The 17871-nt window shown below is 49.6% G+C and overlaps 1 protein-coding gene across 3 annotated transcripts in view; it reads right to left on the bottom strand.

The window, feature by feature from the left end:
• Nucleotides 1-17405, bottom strand: part of TCP11L1 (t-complex 11 like 1) — a 198592-nt gene extending 181187 nt beyond the window's left edge. For 2 of the 3 annotated variants that reach the window (XR_013221606.1, XM_077288103.1), the window contains exon 1: nucleotides 17253-17405. The gene's annotated coding sequence lies outside the window, so the exon portion shown is untranslated. Of the gene's footprint in view, nucleotides 1-16942; nucleotides 17204-17252 lie in introns of those variants that run through there. The other variant, XM_077288105.1, reaches the window with a different exon arrangement.
• Nucleotides 17406-17871: the final 466 nt, after the last annotated feature.

Genomic DNA, 17871 nt, shown 5'->3' with positions numbered 1-17871 from the left:
CATTTCAACCATTTCTCGGTAATCCTGGGTTTCTGGGGGGTACTCCACCATTATTTTATAAACTTCTGGCTGTTCAGGGTTGTAAGCAAGCAATAGATTTTCTGGACCTTAATTTCTCTTTGTTCTCTTTTGACGTAGCCTCACTGCGTTTCCCATTATTTGGTAACAATCCTTTTCTATTCCTTCAAGCACGCAGCCTGGTACAAAAGTGCCTGACGGCTGGAGGGGTGGGGGAAGGGAGGAACAACCTGGATGGCTTTATCAGAAATGTAAGATCACAGCCGGCCTTGATAAGTAGCATTTATTCCGTATTATGTAAAAGATGGTCATGGGAAGGGAAAAATACGGGATTAGCAAAATGGTCAAAAGACCTTCCGGGCTTTGGGGTAGGGGATCTCCTCGATGCTACCACAGCGCAAAGGAAATTCTTGACATATAGTATTTATACCGACATGGCTCTTTTGATTCTACATAGGGCTTATATCACCCCATATTTGCAGTCTAGGATTTCTCCTTCTGCTCTATATTCGTGCTCCAAATGCAAAACACGCAATACTGACATATATCACCACCTATGGAGCTGCTCAAAGATTCCGGAGCAGTGGGGCACGATACATGATGAGTTGCAGAGGTTATGTGGGATCAGCTTCACGCTCATACCAGAGTGGGCCATTGCCTAAGCATATTAAAGCAACACTTATGATTTGGGCCTCTGCAACCACGAAAAGCATATTACAACAATGGTTGAGCCCGACTATCCCGCCACTTTCTCTTATACACACTAAGATTATGTTCTTGTTCAGAATGGAGTGGATGGAAGCGCTGACCAATAAGGAAAAGATGTCCGGTAAATTCCTGACTACATGGTCTCTTTTTGTTCCGCCTCTTCCTTTGGGGACTAGGGAAAAATTGCTAGCTCAGTTTGAAAATACCCAATGGTATCTGTTACAGCGGATAGGTGGTCATACACCAATTTCATAACATAATTCGAATGTTGAGTGCATGCAGAGAAGAGGGTTTGGGGAGGGTGTGGGGAGGGTTACGGTTCCGGGGTTCTTGTTACTGCTGTTTATCTGTCTCGTTAAAAAAGACAAGGAAATGATGCTCACTAGTGTGTGTGGCCTCCACGTGCCTGTATGACCACCCTACAATGCCTGGGCATGCTCCTGATGAGGCGGCAGAAGGTCTCATGAGGGATCTACTCCCAGACATGGACTAAAGCATCCGCCAACTCCTGGACAGTCTGTGGTGCAACATGACGTTGGTGGACGGTGCGAGACATGATGACCCAGATGTGTTCAATCGGATTCAGGTCTGGCGAACGGGCGGACAAGTCCATAGCTTCAATGCCTTCATCTTGCAGGAACTGCTGACACACTCCAGCCACATGAGGTCTGGCATTGTCCTGCATTAAGAGGAGCCCATGGCCAACCGCACCAGCATATGGTCTCACAAGAGATCTGAGGATCTCATCTCGGCATCTAATGGCAGTCAGGCTACCTCTGGTAAGCACATGGTGGGTTGTGTGGCCCTCCAAAGAAATGCCATCCCACACCGTTACTGACCCACTGCCAAACTGGTCATGCTGAAGGATGTTGCAGGCTGCAGATCGCTCTCCACGGCGTCTCCAGACTCTGTCACATCTGTCACATGTGCTCAGTGTTAACCTGCTTTTATCTGTGAAGAGCACCTTCTTGCCACAGCTCGCACTGATGTGCCATCCTGGATGAGCTGCACTACCTGAGCCACTTGTGTGGGTTGTAGAGTCCGTCTCATGCTACAACGAGTGTGAACGCAGAACCAATATTCAAAAGTGACCAAAACATCAGCCAGAAAGCATTGGTACCGAGATGTGGTCTTTGGTCCCTGTTGTGAATTCCGCTCTTGGGCTCCCTCCGGTGGTTGTAAGTGGCACTTTTGTGAGTTCTGCTCTTGGGCTCCCTCCTGTGGATTTAAGTGGAACTGCTGCTCCTTGGATTTAGCAGTCAGCAGCTGCTTCCACTGATCGTTTATTCTGGCTCGGCTATTTATCCTGGCTCTATCCTTCAGCCAGTGCCAGTTGTCAATGGTTCCTGGTTGGATTCACATCTCTGCTTGGATTTCCCTGATATTCTGACCAGTTCAGCAAAGATAAGTCCTTGCTTTGTTCTTTTGCAGTCCACTTGTTGTGGACTTAATCTTTCTGCATTTTCTATGTTTTTTCTAGTCCAGCTTGTCTCTATGGATTTATTCAGTTAAGCTGGAAGCTCTGGGAAGCAGATTTACCCTCCACACCTTTAGTCAGGTGTGGAGATTTTTGTAAACTCTGTGGTGGATTTTTCTAGTTTTTAATACTGACCGCACAGTATTCTGTCCTGTTCTATCTATCTAGCTAGACTGGCCTCCTTTGCTACACCCTGTTTTCATTCTGCGTATGTCATTTCCCTCTCCACTCACAGTCAATATTTGTGGGGGGCTGTCCTATCCTTTGGGGATTTTCTCTGAGGCAAGATAGCTTTCCTGTTTCTATCTTTAGCGGCAGTTAGTCCTCCGGCTGTGACGAGATGTCTAGGGAGTGACAGGAACATCCCATGGCTACTTCTAGTGTTGTGTTAAGCTCAGGAACTGCGGTCAGTACAGGTACCACCTCCTCCAGAGCACGTCCCATGTTGCTCCTAAACCACCAGTTCATAACAGGTCCCCACCTGCAGAACCATTCCTTTACTGAGTGCGTTTTGATAATTGCCAATAATTTTCATTTGTTGTCTATTCCATTTGCACAACAGCATGTGAAGTTGATTGTCAAACAGTGTTGCTTCCTAAGTGGACAGTTTAATTTCACAGAAGCCTGATTTACTTAGAGTTATATTCTGTTGTTTAAGTGTTCCCTTTATTTTTTTGAGCAGTGTATTACCTATACTCATCTATGACACATAAGCTACTGCAGAGGACATAGTATTCTGACTACAAATATTCTTCAAAACCACTAATTTCACCAAGCTGTGAAATGTGGAGTTTGGCCTCTGGGTACAGTGAAATCAGTGGTGCCAGCCTGACACTTCTCAACTGTTCTGAGCTGATTTCTAGGAACGTCAACTCTGAGGTGTTGAAAAAAAAATTGAAGGGATATAAGGAAAGAAAGAATAAATACTACAGATCCGAGCCAAGCTTAACCCATCAGTCTACCATGTACTATGGAGAGATACGAACATTTTGCTTTTGCAAAGGTAAAAAAAAAAAGTCACAGTCAGGTTAAAAGCAAACCTGTATGTACAATAATGCTACTAACATGCAGATATAGGGTAATATGCATTAAAAGCATTCTGACACCGGGCTGAACTTTACCCTCCCCAAAACATTCAGCATTCAGTCACTGCTCTGTTAGTAACAGACACAGTAATGACACCAAGATAAAAATTATTATATCCCAATTAAAATTAATATCCAGGATTTGTAATCAATGGGTCACCACGTGTGCCAAGATTATAGTGTAGAACCACTAAAAGAAAAGAAAAATGCTCCGAAACACAAAATTGGATCAATGAGAAAGTGACAGGGAATAATTATAACAAAGTTGATTTTTATTTGGTGACAATAGTGACAAGCATAAAAATGTACATGTCTTTGCCGCATATAATAAAGGCAAGCCAATTTATATCTAGTTATAGGGCAATCTATAGCATATATTATCCAGAGACTAAAAGAAAATCTATATAAAACAATATATATAAATATAAATATTAATGAATAAAAATATATTTGTGTATAAAAATATGTGCATATAAACACTCAAATCAATATAAAAATATCTCAGGAAAAATGTGTGGAAAAATTGAAAAAAGTGCTATAGGACAAATATAGTGTAAAAAAGTGTTGTGGCAGATTACTACAAGGTGGTGCAATCGACCAACTTGGATGCAATAATGTCTCAGGAAAAATATGAGGAAGAATATACAAAGGTGCTATGTGCAATGACTGATTACCACCACAAGGGGCATCTTAGTGCAAAAACCTAGTAAAGTGCTCAGTGCAATAGCAATAGATATGCCAACTTACTTGCAATTTATCAGGGGACTATTCCCAGGCTGCCAGCGGCTAAATTATGTGCACCCCGACGCGGGTTTCGGACGCATAGAGAGCAGCCGCTGTAACCATGCTCTCGGCCCTGACAGACAGCAGACCCTAATGCTGACCCTGATGTCAGTCGGTGCTGGGGTGCGGTTACAGCAGCCGCTCTCTACACACAGAGCAATGGCTGCGACCGCACCGCCCTTTATACACAGAGCAAGGACTGAATCTGCGCCTGCACCGCCCTTTATACACAGAGCAGGGACTGGACCTGCACTGCCCTTTATACACAGAGCAGGGACTGGACATGCACCTGCACTGTCCTTTATACACACAGCGGTTACTGAACCTGCACCACCACCATTTATACACAGAGCAGGAACTGAACCTGCGCCTGCACCGCCCTTTATACACAGAGCAGGGACTGAACCTGCATCGCCCTTCATACACAGAGCAGGGACTGAACCTGCACCGCCCTTTATACACAGAGCAGGGACTGAACCTGCACCGCATATATACACAGAGCAGGGACTGGACCTGCACCGCCCTTTATACACAGAGCAGGGACTGAACCTGCACCGCCCTTCATACACAGAGCAGGGACAGAACCTGCACCGCCCTTCATACACAGAGGAAGGACTGAACCTGCGCCTGCACCACCCTTTATAAACAGAGCAGGGACTGAACCTGCACCGCCTGTTAGGGTTGGTAGAATGCACCAATAATATTAAGGAAGATATAAGATGTGTTCGCAGCCCGGGGTCCACCGTGCAGTGATGGAACCTGCTGCTAAGTAATGGCGGCACTATATGGCGGTATTACACCAAAGTACACATGGGTTAACGTCACGCGGTTTGAACAAACGCAAACTCTGTTGTTCCACAGAGTCACAGAGCACAATAGGAACGCTGAACCCTGTTAGCTGTCACAGTGCACAGCAGAGCAGGAGATAGTGGGATCCCTAGCACTCACCCCCACTAAGCTGGTGGTTGAGCTCGCTCTGTCACTCAGTGGCTTTTAAGCCTGTGCCTGAGGACGCCCAGAGATAGATGCTGGGTTCAAACGGGAATTCCCACCCTACTCTGTAAAGCAGGGGTGGGGAATCTTTTTCTGCCAAGGGCCATTTGGATATTTATACCATCCTTCGGGGGCCGTACAAACTCCACCCACAAAGTACATCCTGACTCTGGCACTGGTTTCAGGAGATAATATTCAATTGCATGCCCTTCAGTGTTCAGTAGTGAACACTGCATGTGTGTGCCAACAGATCAAGAAGAAACTAATGAGCTGGTTGTAATCAAAATACACCTCCCTGCCCAAGAATGCGGTCCCTGGGAATCTGCTAGGGGGCCTGATAAAAGTTTATCGAGGGCCGTAAATGGCCCTGGGGCCTGAGGTTCCCCACCCTTGCTGTAAAGCAACTGTGCTCAGTCTGCAAGTGCGGACGCAACTGCGAAACCGCTAACTGAAAGCTATAGCGCATGGAGTGCGCGCAGTGTCGCCACTAAAGACGCTGACCAAGTGTGTGGCGGTGGCTAAGCCACTAACTGGCGCTGTATCCTAGCTCCACTCACCCTAATGCCCATACAACAACCGGAGGGAAGGGGAACATTAAGGAGCTTTCACCAGATACAGTCATACAAGCACACACACACAATTTTAGTTTATACTAGCGCATGGCTATGCAAGCCTTTTATAGATGCAGCCTTCTGAGACCTTCCTAGTGGTCCAATCGGAGCCGTTACAGGACCAGAGCATGTGACCTCCAAAGAGAGGTCGTCCCATGGGCATGCACAGTAGAGGAAAAGCAAGACTTAGTCCCTGGAACGTCTGCTCGCCGCTGATCAATGCTTGTTACAAAGGCTGAACCTGGGACGGCAGCAGTAACCAGACGCACTGGACGTCTCTGCTGAGCAGACTCCACTGCGGCTGGGGATGAATGGGAGACCGCAGAGTACAAGATTCCCCCTGTGCAGCAGCAGGAACTCGACACCTAACAATACCCTCCCCTCGTAGGGCCTCACTACGCTCAATAGCAGCAATGAGCGGAGGAGCCCAAATGTGCTCAATAGGCTCCCAGTTCCTGTCCACTGGGCCATGACCCTTCCAGTCCACCAGATAATATACTTTTTGCCACATACCACCTTACACCCAACAATGGCATTCACCTCACAATCGTCCGTCGACGAGCCCGATGTCCCGGCAGATTACTCGGAAAACCGGGACATGTGAACGGGTTTTAGGGGCAACACATGAAAGGTGTCAGTGATACCTAGATGTGAAGGAAGGGCCAACCGATAGACCACGGGGTTGACTTGTTCCAGGACCTTGAAGGGGCCTATGTAGCAAGGCACAAACTTAGTGAACTCAACTCGCAGCCTGATGTTATGGGCGGAGAGCAACACTAAGTCAGCAGGAGCAAAAGTCGGAGCGGGGCGCCTTGTGCATCGGCGGAGACCCTCATTCTCTCCTTGCAGGCCTGGATGGCATCCTGTGTGCGGTCCCAAATGTCACGTGCCTCCACCGCCCAGTCTGCCACCTTAGAGTCGCTGGATGACACGGGCATGGGCACAGGGACACGAGAATGCTGGCCGTAGTTAAAGGGAATCGGTCACCTCATTTTGCCGCTATAAACTGTGGCCACTGCCATTAGGGGCTTATCTACAGCATCCTGTAATGCTGTAGATAAGTACTCGATGTAACCTGAAAGATAAGAAAAACAAGTTAGATTATACTCACCCAGGGGCGGTCCGGTGCGCTCAGGGTCCGATGGGCGTTGCAGGTCCAGGTCCGGCGCCTACCATCTTCATAAGATGTTGTCATCCTCCTTGCTTTTCGCGGCTCCTGAGCAGGCGTAATTCTCTGCCCTGTGGAGGGCAGAGCTAAGTACTGAAGTGCACTATTGCCGAGAAAGGTCAGAGAGGCCCGGCGCCTGCGCACTTCAGTAATTTGCGACTCCTGCACAGGCGTACTGATTTGCCCTGTTGAGAGCAGTGTAAAGTACTGCAGTGCGCAGGCGCCTGGGCCTCTCTGACCTTTCCCGGCACCTGCGCACTGCAGTACTTAGCTCTGCCCTCAACAGGGCAGAGAATTACGCCTACGCAGGAGCCACGACAGAAGCAAGGAAGAGGACGGTCATCATATGAAGATGGGAGGTGGTGGACCCGGACCTGTGACGCCCATCGGACCCGAACCGGGACCGCCCCGGGTGAGTATAATCTAACTTGTTTTTCTTATCTTTCAGGTTACATCGGGGGCTTATCTACAGCGTTACAGAATGCTGTTAAGCCCCTAACGTCGTGGCTGCAGCTTATAGTGGCAAAATGAGGTGACAGATTCCCTTTAAGGAGGAATGGGGTCTGCCCAGTGGAGTCAGCTACGGCGTTGTTCAGTGCAAACTCCACCCACGGTAGCAAGGATGCCCAGTCATCCTGCCTGACCGAAACAAAATGTCGCAGGTATGTGACCAGGGCCTAGTTGGTCCTCTCTACCAACCAATTTGTCTCGGGATGGTATGCTGAAGAGAGATTCAGCTCACGGCTCAGTAGACGACAGAGCTCTCTCCAGAACCGAGACACAAACTGGGGACCCTGGTCACTGACAATTTTGCCCGGCATACTGTGTAGGCGGAAAACATGCTAAATAAATAACGCCGCCAAGGCCCGTGCAGAAGGTACCCGCGGAAGAGCCACCAAGTGCACCATTTTGGAAAAATGGTCGGTGACTACCGAGATAATGGTGCAGCTACGAGACTTGGGTAAGCCCACCACAAAGTCCATCCCGACTATTTCTCAGGGCCTGTCTGCCATCGGCAGGAGGTAAAGTAACCCAACAGGCCGTTGCCGAGGAGACCGATTCTTGGCGCAGGAGACACACGCCCGAATATAGTCTCTGACGTCACGGGACACCAGTATGTCCTCGACAGGAGCACAGATGTCCTCTTGGTCCCAAAATGTCCACCCACCCTGAATAAGTGAGCCCAAGAGAGAACCTCCGGTCGCAAATTTGGTGGTACAAAGGTCTTGCCGAGAGGCACAGACTCTAGTGAGACTGGGGCCACAGTTCTCAGGCTCTCTGAAAGGATAATTAACCGAGACTCCTCCTCCTCAGATGACACTACGGAGCGGGAGAGCGTCGGCACGAATGTTCTTCTCCTCGGAGAGAAAATGGAGGGTGAAATGGAACCAGGAGAAGAACAGGCACCATCTAGCCAGGCGAGAATTTAGCCGGTGGGCTGTCTGTAGATACACCAAATTCTTGTGGTTGGTGAGAACTTGGAAGGGAAAACGAGCCCCCTCCAGGTTTCTCCACTCCGAGAAGGTCAACTTCATAGCTAGCAACTCCCTGTCCCCGAAGGAATAATTCCTCTCTGCCGGTGAGAAGATCTTGGAGAAGAAGCAAGGAGGCATCCGACCTTGAGCAACCTTTTGGAATAAGACTGCTCCAGCACCGACGGATAAGGCATCCACCTCCATTATAAAAGGTTTATCTACATCGGGGCGATGTAGAATGGGAGCGCTAGCGAAGTGGGACTTGATATAGAGGAAGGCCTTGGAGACCTCCTCCGACCACAATTTGGGATTTGCTCCCTTCTTGGTGAGGGCTACCAAGGGAGCTACCAAAGTTGAGAAGTGGGGAATTAACTGGCGATAATAGTTCATGAACCCCATAAAGCGCTGCACCGCTTTGAGAGAATGGGGTTCCTGCCAGTCCATCACAGACTGTGGCTTGGCAGGATCCATAGCCAATCCCTGGGTGGAGATGAGATAGCCCAGGAAAGGCAAGGACACCTGCTCAAACACACACTTCTCCAACTTGGCATAGAGGGAGTTTGCTTGTAGGAGGTCAAAGACTTTGCAAACATCTCTCAGGTGGGAGTCTAGAACTGGAAAGTAGATGAGAATATCATTCAGATAGACTATGACTGAGGTGGAGAGCATATCCCGGAAGATATCATTCACAAAGTCTTGGAAAACGGCAGGAGCATTACAGAGCCCGAAGTGCATCACCAGGTATTCATAGTGCCCATCCCTGGTGTTTAAATGTCGTCATCCATTCGTCCCCCTGACGGATGCGAATCAGGATGTAAGCACCATGCAGATTAAGATTAGTAAATTCCCTCGCTCCCAGCAACCTATCGAAGAGCTCAGTTATCAGGGGCAGAGGGTACTTGTTTTTAACGGTGATGGCGTTAAGACCCCTGTAATCTATGCATGGACGTAGTTCTCCATTCTTCTTCTGCATGAAGAAGAACCCAGCCCCTGCAGGTGATACTGACGTCCTAATGAATCATAGTTACATAGTTACATAGTTATTGAGGTTGAAGGAAGACTTTAAGTCCATCTAGTTCAACCCATAGCCTAACCTAACATGCCCTAACATGTTGATCCAGAGGAATCCTCTTGCCAGATTCCCCTGGATGTATTGGGTCATTGCCTCCGTCTCCGCCGAGAGATAGGGGATAAACTCGACCCCGGGGAGTCTCTGCACCAGGCAAGAGGTCAATAGGACAGTCATAGGGGCGGTGGGGCGGAATGGTCTCCGCAGCCCTCTTGGAGAACACATCCGCATAGTGCCAATAGTGCTTGGGGAGAGAGGAAGGATCTGCAGGTACTTCAGTAGTAGCAATCTGAATGCACTCCCTCTGACATCTACCCTCAAAAGATTCACTGCATCCCAAAATTCTCCCTGAAGACCACTCAATATGTGGGGAGTGGTAACGTAACCATGGTATCCCTAACAGGAGCTCATCACTTCCCTCGGGAATGACGAGCAATGAGAATCGCCTGATGGGATGGTGAAAGAGTAAAAGGGATGGCTTGATGAGTTATCTGTGAGGGCAGAGTCGACCCATTAACTATTCGTACGGTCACTGGCTTGGCAAGCATCACCAGGGGTTTTGCATGCCGTCGGGCGAAGGCAAAAGACATAAAGTTGCCCTCCGCCCCGGAATCCACGTAAAGCTCTACCGTATGAGTGGATGGGCCAATGGTAATTGTCCCCTTAAAGGACAATTTGGAGGAAAACGCCGCTGTGTCTAGTGAACCACCTCCTACGGTCACTAAACGGGGACATGTTCCCGAACGCAGAGGACATCTGGAGCCAAGATGTCCTGACTGCTGGAAGACATGACAGACCTTGAGTGTACGAGCGGTCCGGGACTTAGATCCCGCTTATGACACCTCCAAGGCCTCATGTGGCTCGGACACCTGGACCGGAGATTTCAGAGGTTTGGCGAAGGTGGAAGACAGCCAAAACCTCTGCCTACACTGGGCTCGCTCCAACCTTCGCTCTTTAAAACGAAAGTCGATGTGAGTAGAAATTGCTATTAGCTCCTCCAGTGTGGCGGGAATCTCCCTAGTGGCCAAGGCGTCCTTCACATGGTCAGCTAGTCCCCTCCAGAATACAGGGATGAGGACTTTATCCGGCCACTCCAGCTCAGATGTCAAAATCCGGAAATGGATGCCAAAATGGCTGACCATGGACAAACTCAATGCCAGCAGTTGGAGCGCCATATCATGGGTGACACGAGGTCCCAAAAAGACCTGTTTCAGAGTGCTCAAGAACCACAGAGCACTCTGCACCACATGATCGTCGTGCTCCCACAGCGGCGTAGCCCACTCCAACGATCTATCCGACAGGAGAGATATAATAAATCCCACCTTAGCCCGCTCCGTGGAAAAACGTGCAGCCAGGAGCTCAAGATGTATAGCACACTGGGTCACGAATCCCCGACATAGCTTACTGTCACCAGTAAACTTGTCTGGCAACAGGAGACGGGATACCTTCAGAGCAGGGGTGGCAGTGGACAAACTAGCTGCAGCCACGCTAGCAGCCTGAACAGCAACTGCGGTAATATCCAAGGCTGAGGTTGTGCGCTCGAAAGCGGCCAACCTGACCTCCAGGTGCTGAATGTACCGCTGTAGTCGCTGTTTGTCCGCCATTACTAGCCAGACCATGGCGTTAGTATAATTTTAGGGCTGGCGGAACGCACCAAAATAATATTAAGGAAGATATAAGGTGTGTTCGCAGCCTAGGGTCCACCATGCAGTGATGGAATCTGTTGCTAAGTAATGGCGGTATTACACCAAAGTACACACAGGTTAACGTCACCCGATGTGAACAAACGCAAACTATGTTGCTCCACAGAGTCACAGAGCACAATAGAAACGCTGAACTCTGTTAGCTGTCACAGGAAAGATATATATCTTGGTATCGTGTTAGCCAGTAGATAGAATAATATTTAGAATTGAGAGTCCTCAGTGGTTGATACCTTTTAATGGCTAACTGAAAAGATGGTAACAAATTGCAAGCTTTCGAAACTACACAGGTCTCTTCATCAGGCAAAGACTTCTCAGTGGTTGATACCTTTTAATGGCTAACTGAAAAGAACTGGCCCAATATTTATGGACATAACTGTTTATCACTCATGGTAATTCTGCTTCATGTCACCTGTCTTATCCATGTTTTTTTTTTTTCTGTGCTATGTTGTGCATAAATATGTGATTCTTCAGAATTTCTTTTAGTCTTTGCCTGATGAAGAGACCTGTGTAGTCTCGAAAGCTTGCAATTTGTTACCATCTTTTCAGTTAGCCATTAAAAGGTATCAACCACTGAGGACTCTCAATTCTAAATATTATTCTATCTACTCATGCATACAGGGGGGGAATATAAGCCATGCATACAGGAGGGGGGGGATATGAGCCATGCATATGGGATGGGAGGGAGATGAGCCATGCATACAGGGGGGGGGGCATTATACAGTATGGAAGCACCATGTGTGGTCATTATACAGTATTGAGCATCATGTGGGATCATTATACAGTATGGAGAACTGTGTGTCCATTATACAGTATGGAGCATCATGTGTGGCCATTATACAGTATTGAGCATCATGTGGGATCATTATACAGTATGGAGAACTGTGTGTGGCCCTAATACAGTATGGAGCATCATGTGTGGCCGTTATACAGTATGGAGCATCATGTGTGGCCATTATACAGTATTAAGCATCATGTGGGATCATTATTCAGTATGGAGAACTGTGTGTGGCCATTATACATTATGGAGCATCATGTGTGGCCATTATACACTATGGAGCATCATGTGTGGCCATTATACAGTATGGAGAACAGTGTGTGGCCATTATACAGTATGGAGCATCATGTGTGGTGGCCGTTATACAGTATTGAGCATCATGTAGGGCCATTCTACAGTATGGAGCATCATGTGTGGCCATTATACACTATGGAGCATCATGTGTGGCCATTATACAGTATTGAGCATCATGTGTGGCCATTATACAATATGGAGCACTGTGTGGCCATATTTTTTGGGGGGACGTGGATATGAGTGCGACTAGTTGTGAAATGGGTGTGGTCAGAGGCGTGGCCTCAAATTTGCCGCGGCGTACTACGTGCGCCGCAAACTTTATGCCTCTTTCCCTTCTTCAAAAGTTGGAAGGTATGGTACCGCATTTGCCAGATCACGGCAAGTGCCGCAAATCCCATAGGGAATGAATGAGGTCGAACGCAGTGTTGCCGTAAGTGATCCGTTACGCGGCAGATGCAGAAAAACTGCCCGATCTGCTGCAAAAGGCAACTTTCACATCAGCGATTCTTGCCAAAGTCACTGCCGATAGTGTCATACTCACCAAAGGGGGAGGCAGCACTAAAAGTGACTAGGGCAGCAGAAACTCTGAATACGGCCCTGTCTAACACCGCCCTTTATACACAGAGCAGGGACTGGACTTGCACTGCCCTTTAAACACAAAGCAGGGACTGGACCTGCACTGCCCTTTATACACAGAGCAGGGACTGAACCGGCACCGCCCTTTATACACAGAGCAGGGACTGAACCGGCACCGCCCTTTATACACAGAGCAGGGACTGAACCGGCACCGCCCTTTATACACAGAGCAGGGACTGAACCTGAACCGCCCTTTATACACAAAGCAGTGACTGAACCTGCACCGCCCTTTATACACAGAACAGGGACTGAACCTGCACCGCCCTTTATATACAGAGCAGGGACTGAACCTGCACCGCCCTTTATACACAGAGCAGAGACTGAACCTGCACCACCCTTTATACACAGAACAGGGACTGAACCTGCACTGCCCTTTATACACAGAGCGTTGGGCCGAGCTGCGAAGGGCTGTGTCGTTCCCCCGTTAAGCCCCGCCCACTGCTGCACCTCTTCCATTCAGTTCCGCCTATGTCGGCATGCGTCCTGCGTACCTATCTTTAACATTGGGTACGCAGGCCATGTGAATGTATGCGAATGCCTCCGCATGCATTGTTTTGACGCTGCGCCGAATTGCGTTGAACGCAACATGTTGCATTTTATCGCACTCAAAACGACGCATGCAGAGGCATTCGCATGGCCTGCGTACTGAATGTTAAAGATAGGTACGCAGGAAGCATGCTAACATAGGCGGAGCTGAACGGAAGAGGTGTGGCAGTGGGCGGGGCTTAAAGGAGGAACTACGCAGCCCTCCACAGCTCGGCCCCATGCAAGTGTGAGACCAGCCTTATACACAGAGCAGGGACTGGACCTGCGCCTGCACCACCCTTTATACACAGCAGGGACTTGACCTGCAACGCCCTTTATACACAGAGCAGGGACTGAACCTGCAACGCCCTTTATACACAGAGTGGTGACTGAACCTGCACCATCCTTTATACACAGAGCAAGGACTGAACCTGCACCGCCCTTTATACACAGAGTGGTGACTGAACCTGCGCCTGCATCGCCCTTTATACACAGAGCAGGGACTGGACCTGCACCGCCCTTTATACACAGAGCAGGGACTGAACCTGCGCCTGCACCGCCCTTTATACACAGAGCAGGTACTGGAACTGCATTGCCCTTCACACACAGTGGTGACTGAACCTGCATCGCCCTTTATACACAGAGCAGTGACTGAACCTGCACCGCCCTTTATACACAGAGCAGTGACTGAACCTGCACCGCCCTTTATACAAAGCGCAGGGACTGAACCTGCACCGCCCTTTATACACAGAGCAGGGACTGAACCTGCACCGCCCTTTATACACAGAGCAGGGGACTGAACCTGCACCACCCTTTATACACAGAGCGGTGACTGAACCTGCGCCTGCATCGCCCTTTATACACAGAGCAGGGACTGAATCTGCGCCTGCACCGCCCTTTATACACAGAGTGGTGACTGAACCTGCATCGCCCTTTATACACAGAGCAAGGACTGAACCTGCACCGCCCTTTATACACAGAGCAGTGACTGAACCTGCACCGCCCTTTATACAGAGAACAGGGACTGAACCAGCACCGCCCTTTATACACAGAGCGGTGACTGAACCTGCGCCTGCATCGCCCTTTATACACAGAGCAGGGACTGAACCTGCATCGCCCTTTATACACAGAGCAGGGACTGAACCTGCACCACCCTTTATACACAGGGACTGAACCTGCACCGCCCTTTATACAGAGAACAGGGACTGAATCAGCACCGCCCTTTATACACAGAGCGGTGACTGAACCTGCACCGTCCTTTATACACAGAGCAGTGAGTGAACCTGCACCGCCCTTTATACACAGAGCAGTGAGTGAACCTGCACCGCCCTTTATACACAGAGCAGGGACTGAACCTGCACCACCCTTTACACACAGGGACTGAACCTGCACCGCCCTTTATACACAGAGCAGGGACTGAACCTGCACCACCCTTTACACACAGGGACTGAACCTGCACCGCCCTTTATACACAGAGCAGTGACTGAACCTGCACCGCCCTTTATACACAGAGCAGGGACTGAACCTGCACCGCCCTTTATACACAGAGCAGGGACTGAACCTGCACCGCCCTTTATACACAGAGCAGGGGACTGAACCTGCACCGCCCTTTATACACAGAGCAGGGGACTGAACCTGCACCGCCCTTTATACACAGTGCAGGGGACTGAACCTGCACCGCCCTTTATACACAGAGCAGTGACTGAACCTGCACCGCCCTTTATACAGAGCAGGGACTGAACCTGCACCGCCCTTTTTACAGAGCAGGGACTGAACCTGCACCGCCCTTTATACACAGAGCAGGGACTGAACCTGCACCACCCTTTATACACAGGAACTGAACCTGCACCGCCCTTTATACACAGAGCAGGGACTGAACCTGCACCGCCCTTTATACACAGAGCAGGGACTGAACCTGCACCGCCCTTTATACACAGAGCAGGGACTGAACCTGCACCGCCCTTTATACACAGAGCAGGGACTGAACCTGCACCTCTCTTTATACACAGAGCAGGGACTGAACCTGCACCTTTCTTTATACACAGAGCAGTGACTGAAACTGCACCGCCCTTCATACACAGAGCAGGGACTGAACCTGCACCGCCCTTTATACACAGAGCAGGGACTGAACCTGCACCTCTCTTTATACACAGAGCAGTGACAAACTGCACCGCCCTTTATACACAGAGCAGGGACTGGATCTGCACCGCCCTTTATACACAGAGCAGGGACTGAACCTGCGACTGCACCGCCCTTTATACACAGAGCAAGGACTGAACCTGCACCGCCCTTTATACACAGAGCGGTGACTGAACCTGCACCGCCCTTTATACACGTAACAGGGACTGAACCTGCACCGCCCTTCACACACAGAGTGGTGACTGAACCTGCATCGCCCTTTATACACAGAGCAAGGACTGAACCTGCACCGCCCTTTATACACAGAGCGGTGACTGAACCTGCACCGCCCTTTATACACGTAACAGGGACTGAACCTGCACCGCCCTTCACACACAGAGTGGTGACTGAACCTGCACCGCCCTTTATACACGTAACAGGGACTGAACCTGCACCGCCCTTTATACACAGAGCGGTGACTGAACCTGCGCCTGCATCGCCCTTTATACACAGAGCAGGGAATGAACCTGCGCCTGCACCGCCCTTTATACACAGAGCAGGTACTGGAACTGCATTGCCCTTCACACACAGTGGTGACCGAACCTGCATCGCCCTTTATACACAGAGCAGGGACTGAACCTGCACCGCCCTTTATACACAGAGCAGGGGACTGAACCTGCACCGCCCTTTATACACAGAGCGGTGACTGAACCTACGCCTGCATCGCCCTTTATACACAGAGCAGGGACTGAACCTGCGCCTGCGCCGCCCTTTATACAGAGTGGTGACTGAACCTGCACCGCCCTTTATACACAGAGCAGGTACTGGAACTGCATTGCCTTTCACACACAGTGGTGACTGAACCTGCATCGCCCTTTATACACAGAGCAGGGACTGAACCTGCACCACCCTTTATACACAGGGACTGAACCTGCACCGCCCTTTATACACAGAGCAGGGACTGAACCTGCACCGCCCTTTATACACAGAGCAGGGACTGAACCTGCACCGCCCTTTATACACAGAGCAGGGACTGGACCTGCACCGCCCTTGTGACTGGCAGACGAATGCTGCCAAGAGAAATAAAGTTCATCTCCTCCCAGCAGGGGGGCGCACCAGGCATCACAACGCTCTTAACCTCTTAGTGACCGGGCCAAATTTTTCAACTATGACCAGTGTCACTTTACGTGGTAATAACTGGAACGCTTCAAGAGATCTCATTTTGAGATTTACAAATGTATCATTAGCAAAGTACAATATTTTCTGCCTTTAGTTATAACAATCAGAAATGTCAACAACAAACAAATCTAATCCTTTAGCACTTTCCCAACTTTGATTATCCCTTTAATCCAGGTAGTCAGACCACAAAACAGTTAATAAATAACATTTCCCCATCTCTGCTGTACATCAGCACCATTTGTAAAATGTTTTTATTTTGTTACGATGTTCTAAGGTTTACAGTTGTAGCAGTCTTTTTTTTCCAAGGAAATGTTTCAACACTTACTTTTTAAAGACTTGTTCAGTTTTGAAGTGACTTTTTCGGACCTATATGTCGTGAAGTCCCCAAATGTGACACCATTTTATACAAACAGCAGTGTCATTCACACAAGCACAGGTGAGGACTGAGGAGGGGCGCGGGTCCTAGCAGGGTGGGCGCTGTTAGGAGGGGCAGTGCACACGGTCAGGAAAGGAGCAACGGCCGCAGCTTGTTCTGCCACTAGTGGGCTATCACCAGCGCACACCGCCCCTCCGTCCATCTCTGGGCGACATAGGGAAGCTGGGACAGGGACACACCACCGGGAGACACGACTCACCTGCCCCGGGGACACCGCAGCCGTGAGACCGCCAGGAAGCGCGGCCGGCACTACAAGCCGAAGCTCCCCGCAGAGCAGGCTGCAAGTCACAGCCGCTAAGGAGCAGCCCGTACAAATCGCTGCAGTTCCCGGAAGCTGCTCTGGGGGTTGATGGGAAATGTAGTTTCCGGACAACAATGTTTACCATAGATGATGACGGAACTGAACCTGGACGGGAATGGGCGTGGCCTATGCGAGTATGGGGCGAGGTTTCTGCAGCTGTGTATTTGAGCAGTGTGGAGGAGACGGTCCCTCGCGTGCGAGTGACTGCAGCGTGCACGCGTGTGCTGAGCTGTGTGCGTCTGGAGGCTACTTTCAGGCTATGTGCACACGTCAGGATTTTGTCAGGATTTTTCATCAGGATTTGTAGCCAAAACCAGGAGTGGAACAATTAGAGGAAAAGTATAAGGCCGGGGTCACACTAGACCGTAATACGGACGAGTGCTATGCGATAAAAAATCGCATAGCACTCGGCCCAATGTTAATCTATGGTTCAGCTCCCATCATCCGATATTTTCTCCACCGTATTTCGGATCCGAGGGAACTCGCAGCAGGCTGCGATTGTCAGCATATCTCGGCC

The sequence above is a fragment of the Ranitomeya variabilis genome, chromosome 2 (genome assembly GCF_051348905.1).
Source record: "Ranitomeya variabilis isolate aRanVar5 chromosome 2, aRanVar5.hap1, whole genome shotgun sequence".
Lineage (NCBI taxonomy): Eukaryota > Metazoa > Chordata > Amphibia > Anura > Dendrobatidae > Ranitomeya > Ranitomeya variabilis.
Note: the sequence above shows the minus strand (reverse complement) of the source record. Positions and strands in the feature narration are given on the sequence as shown.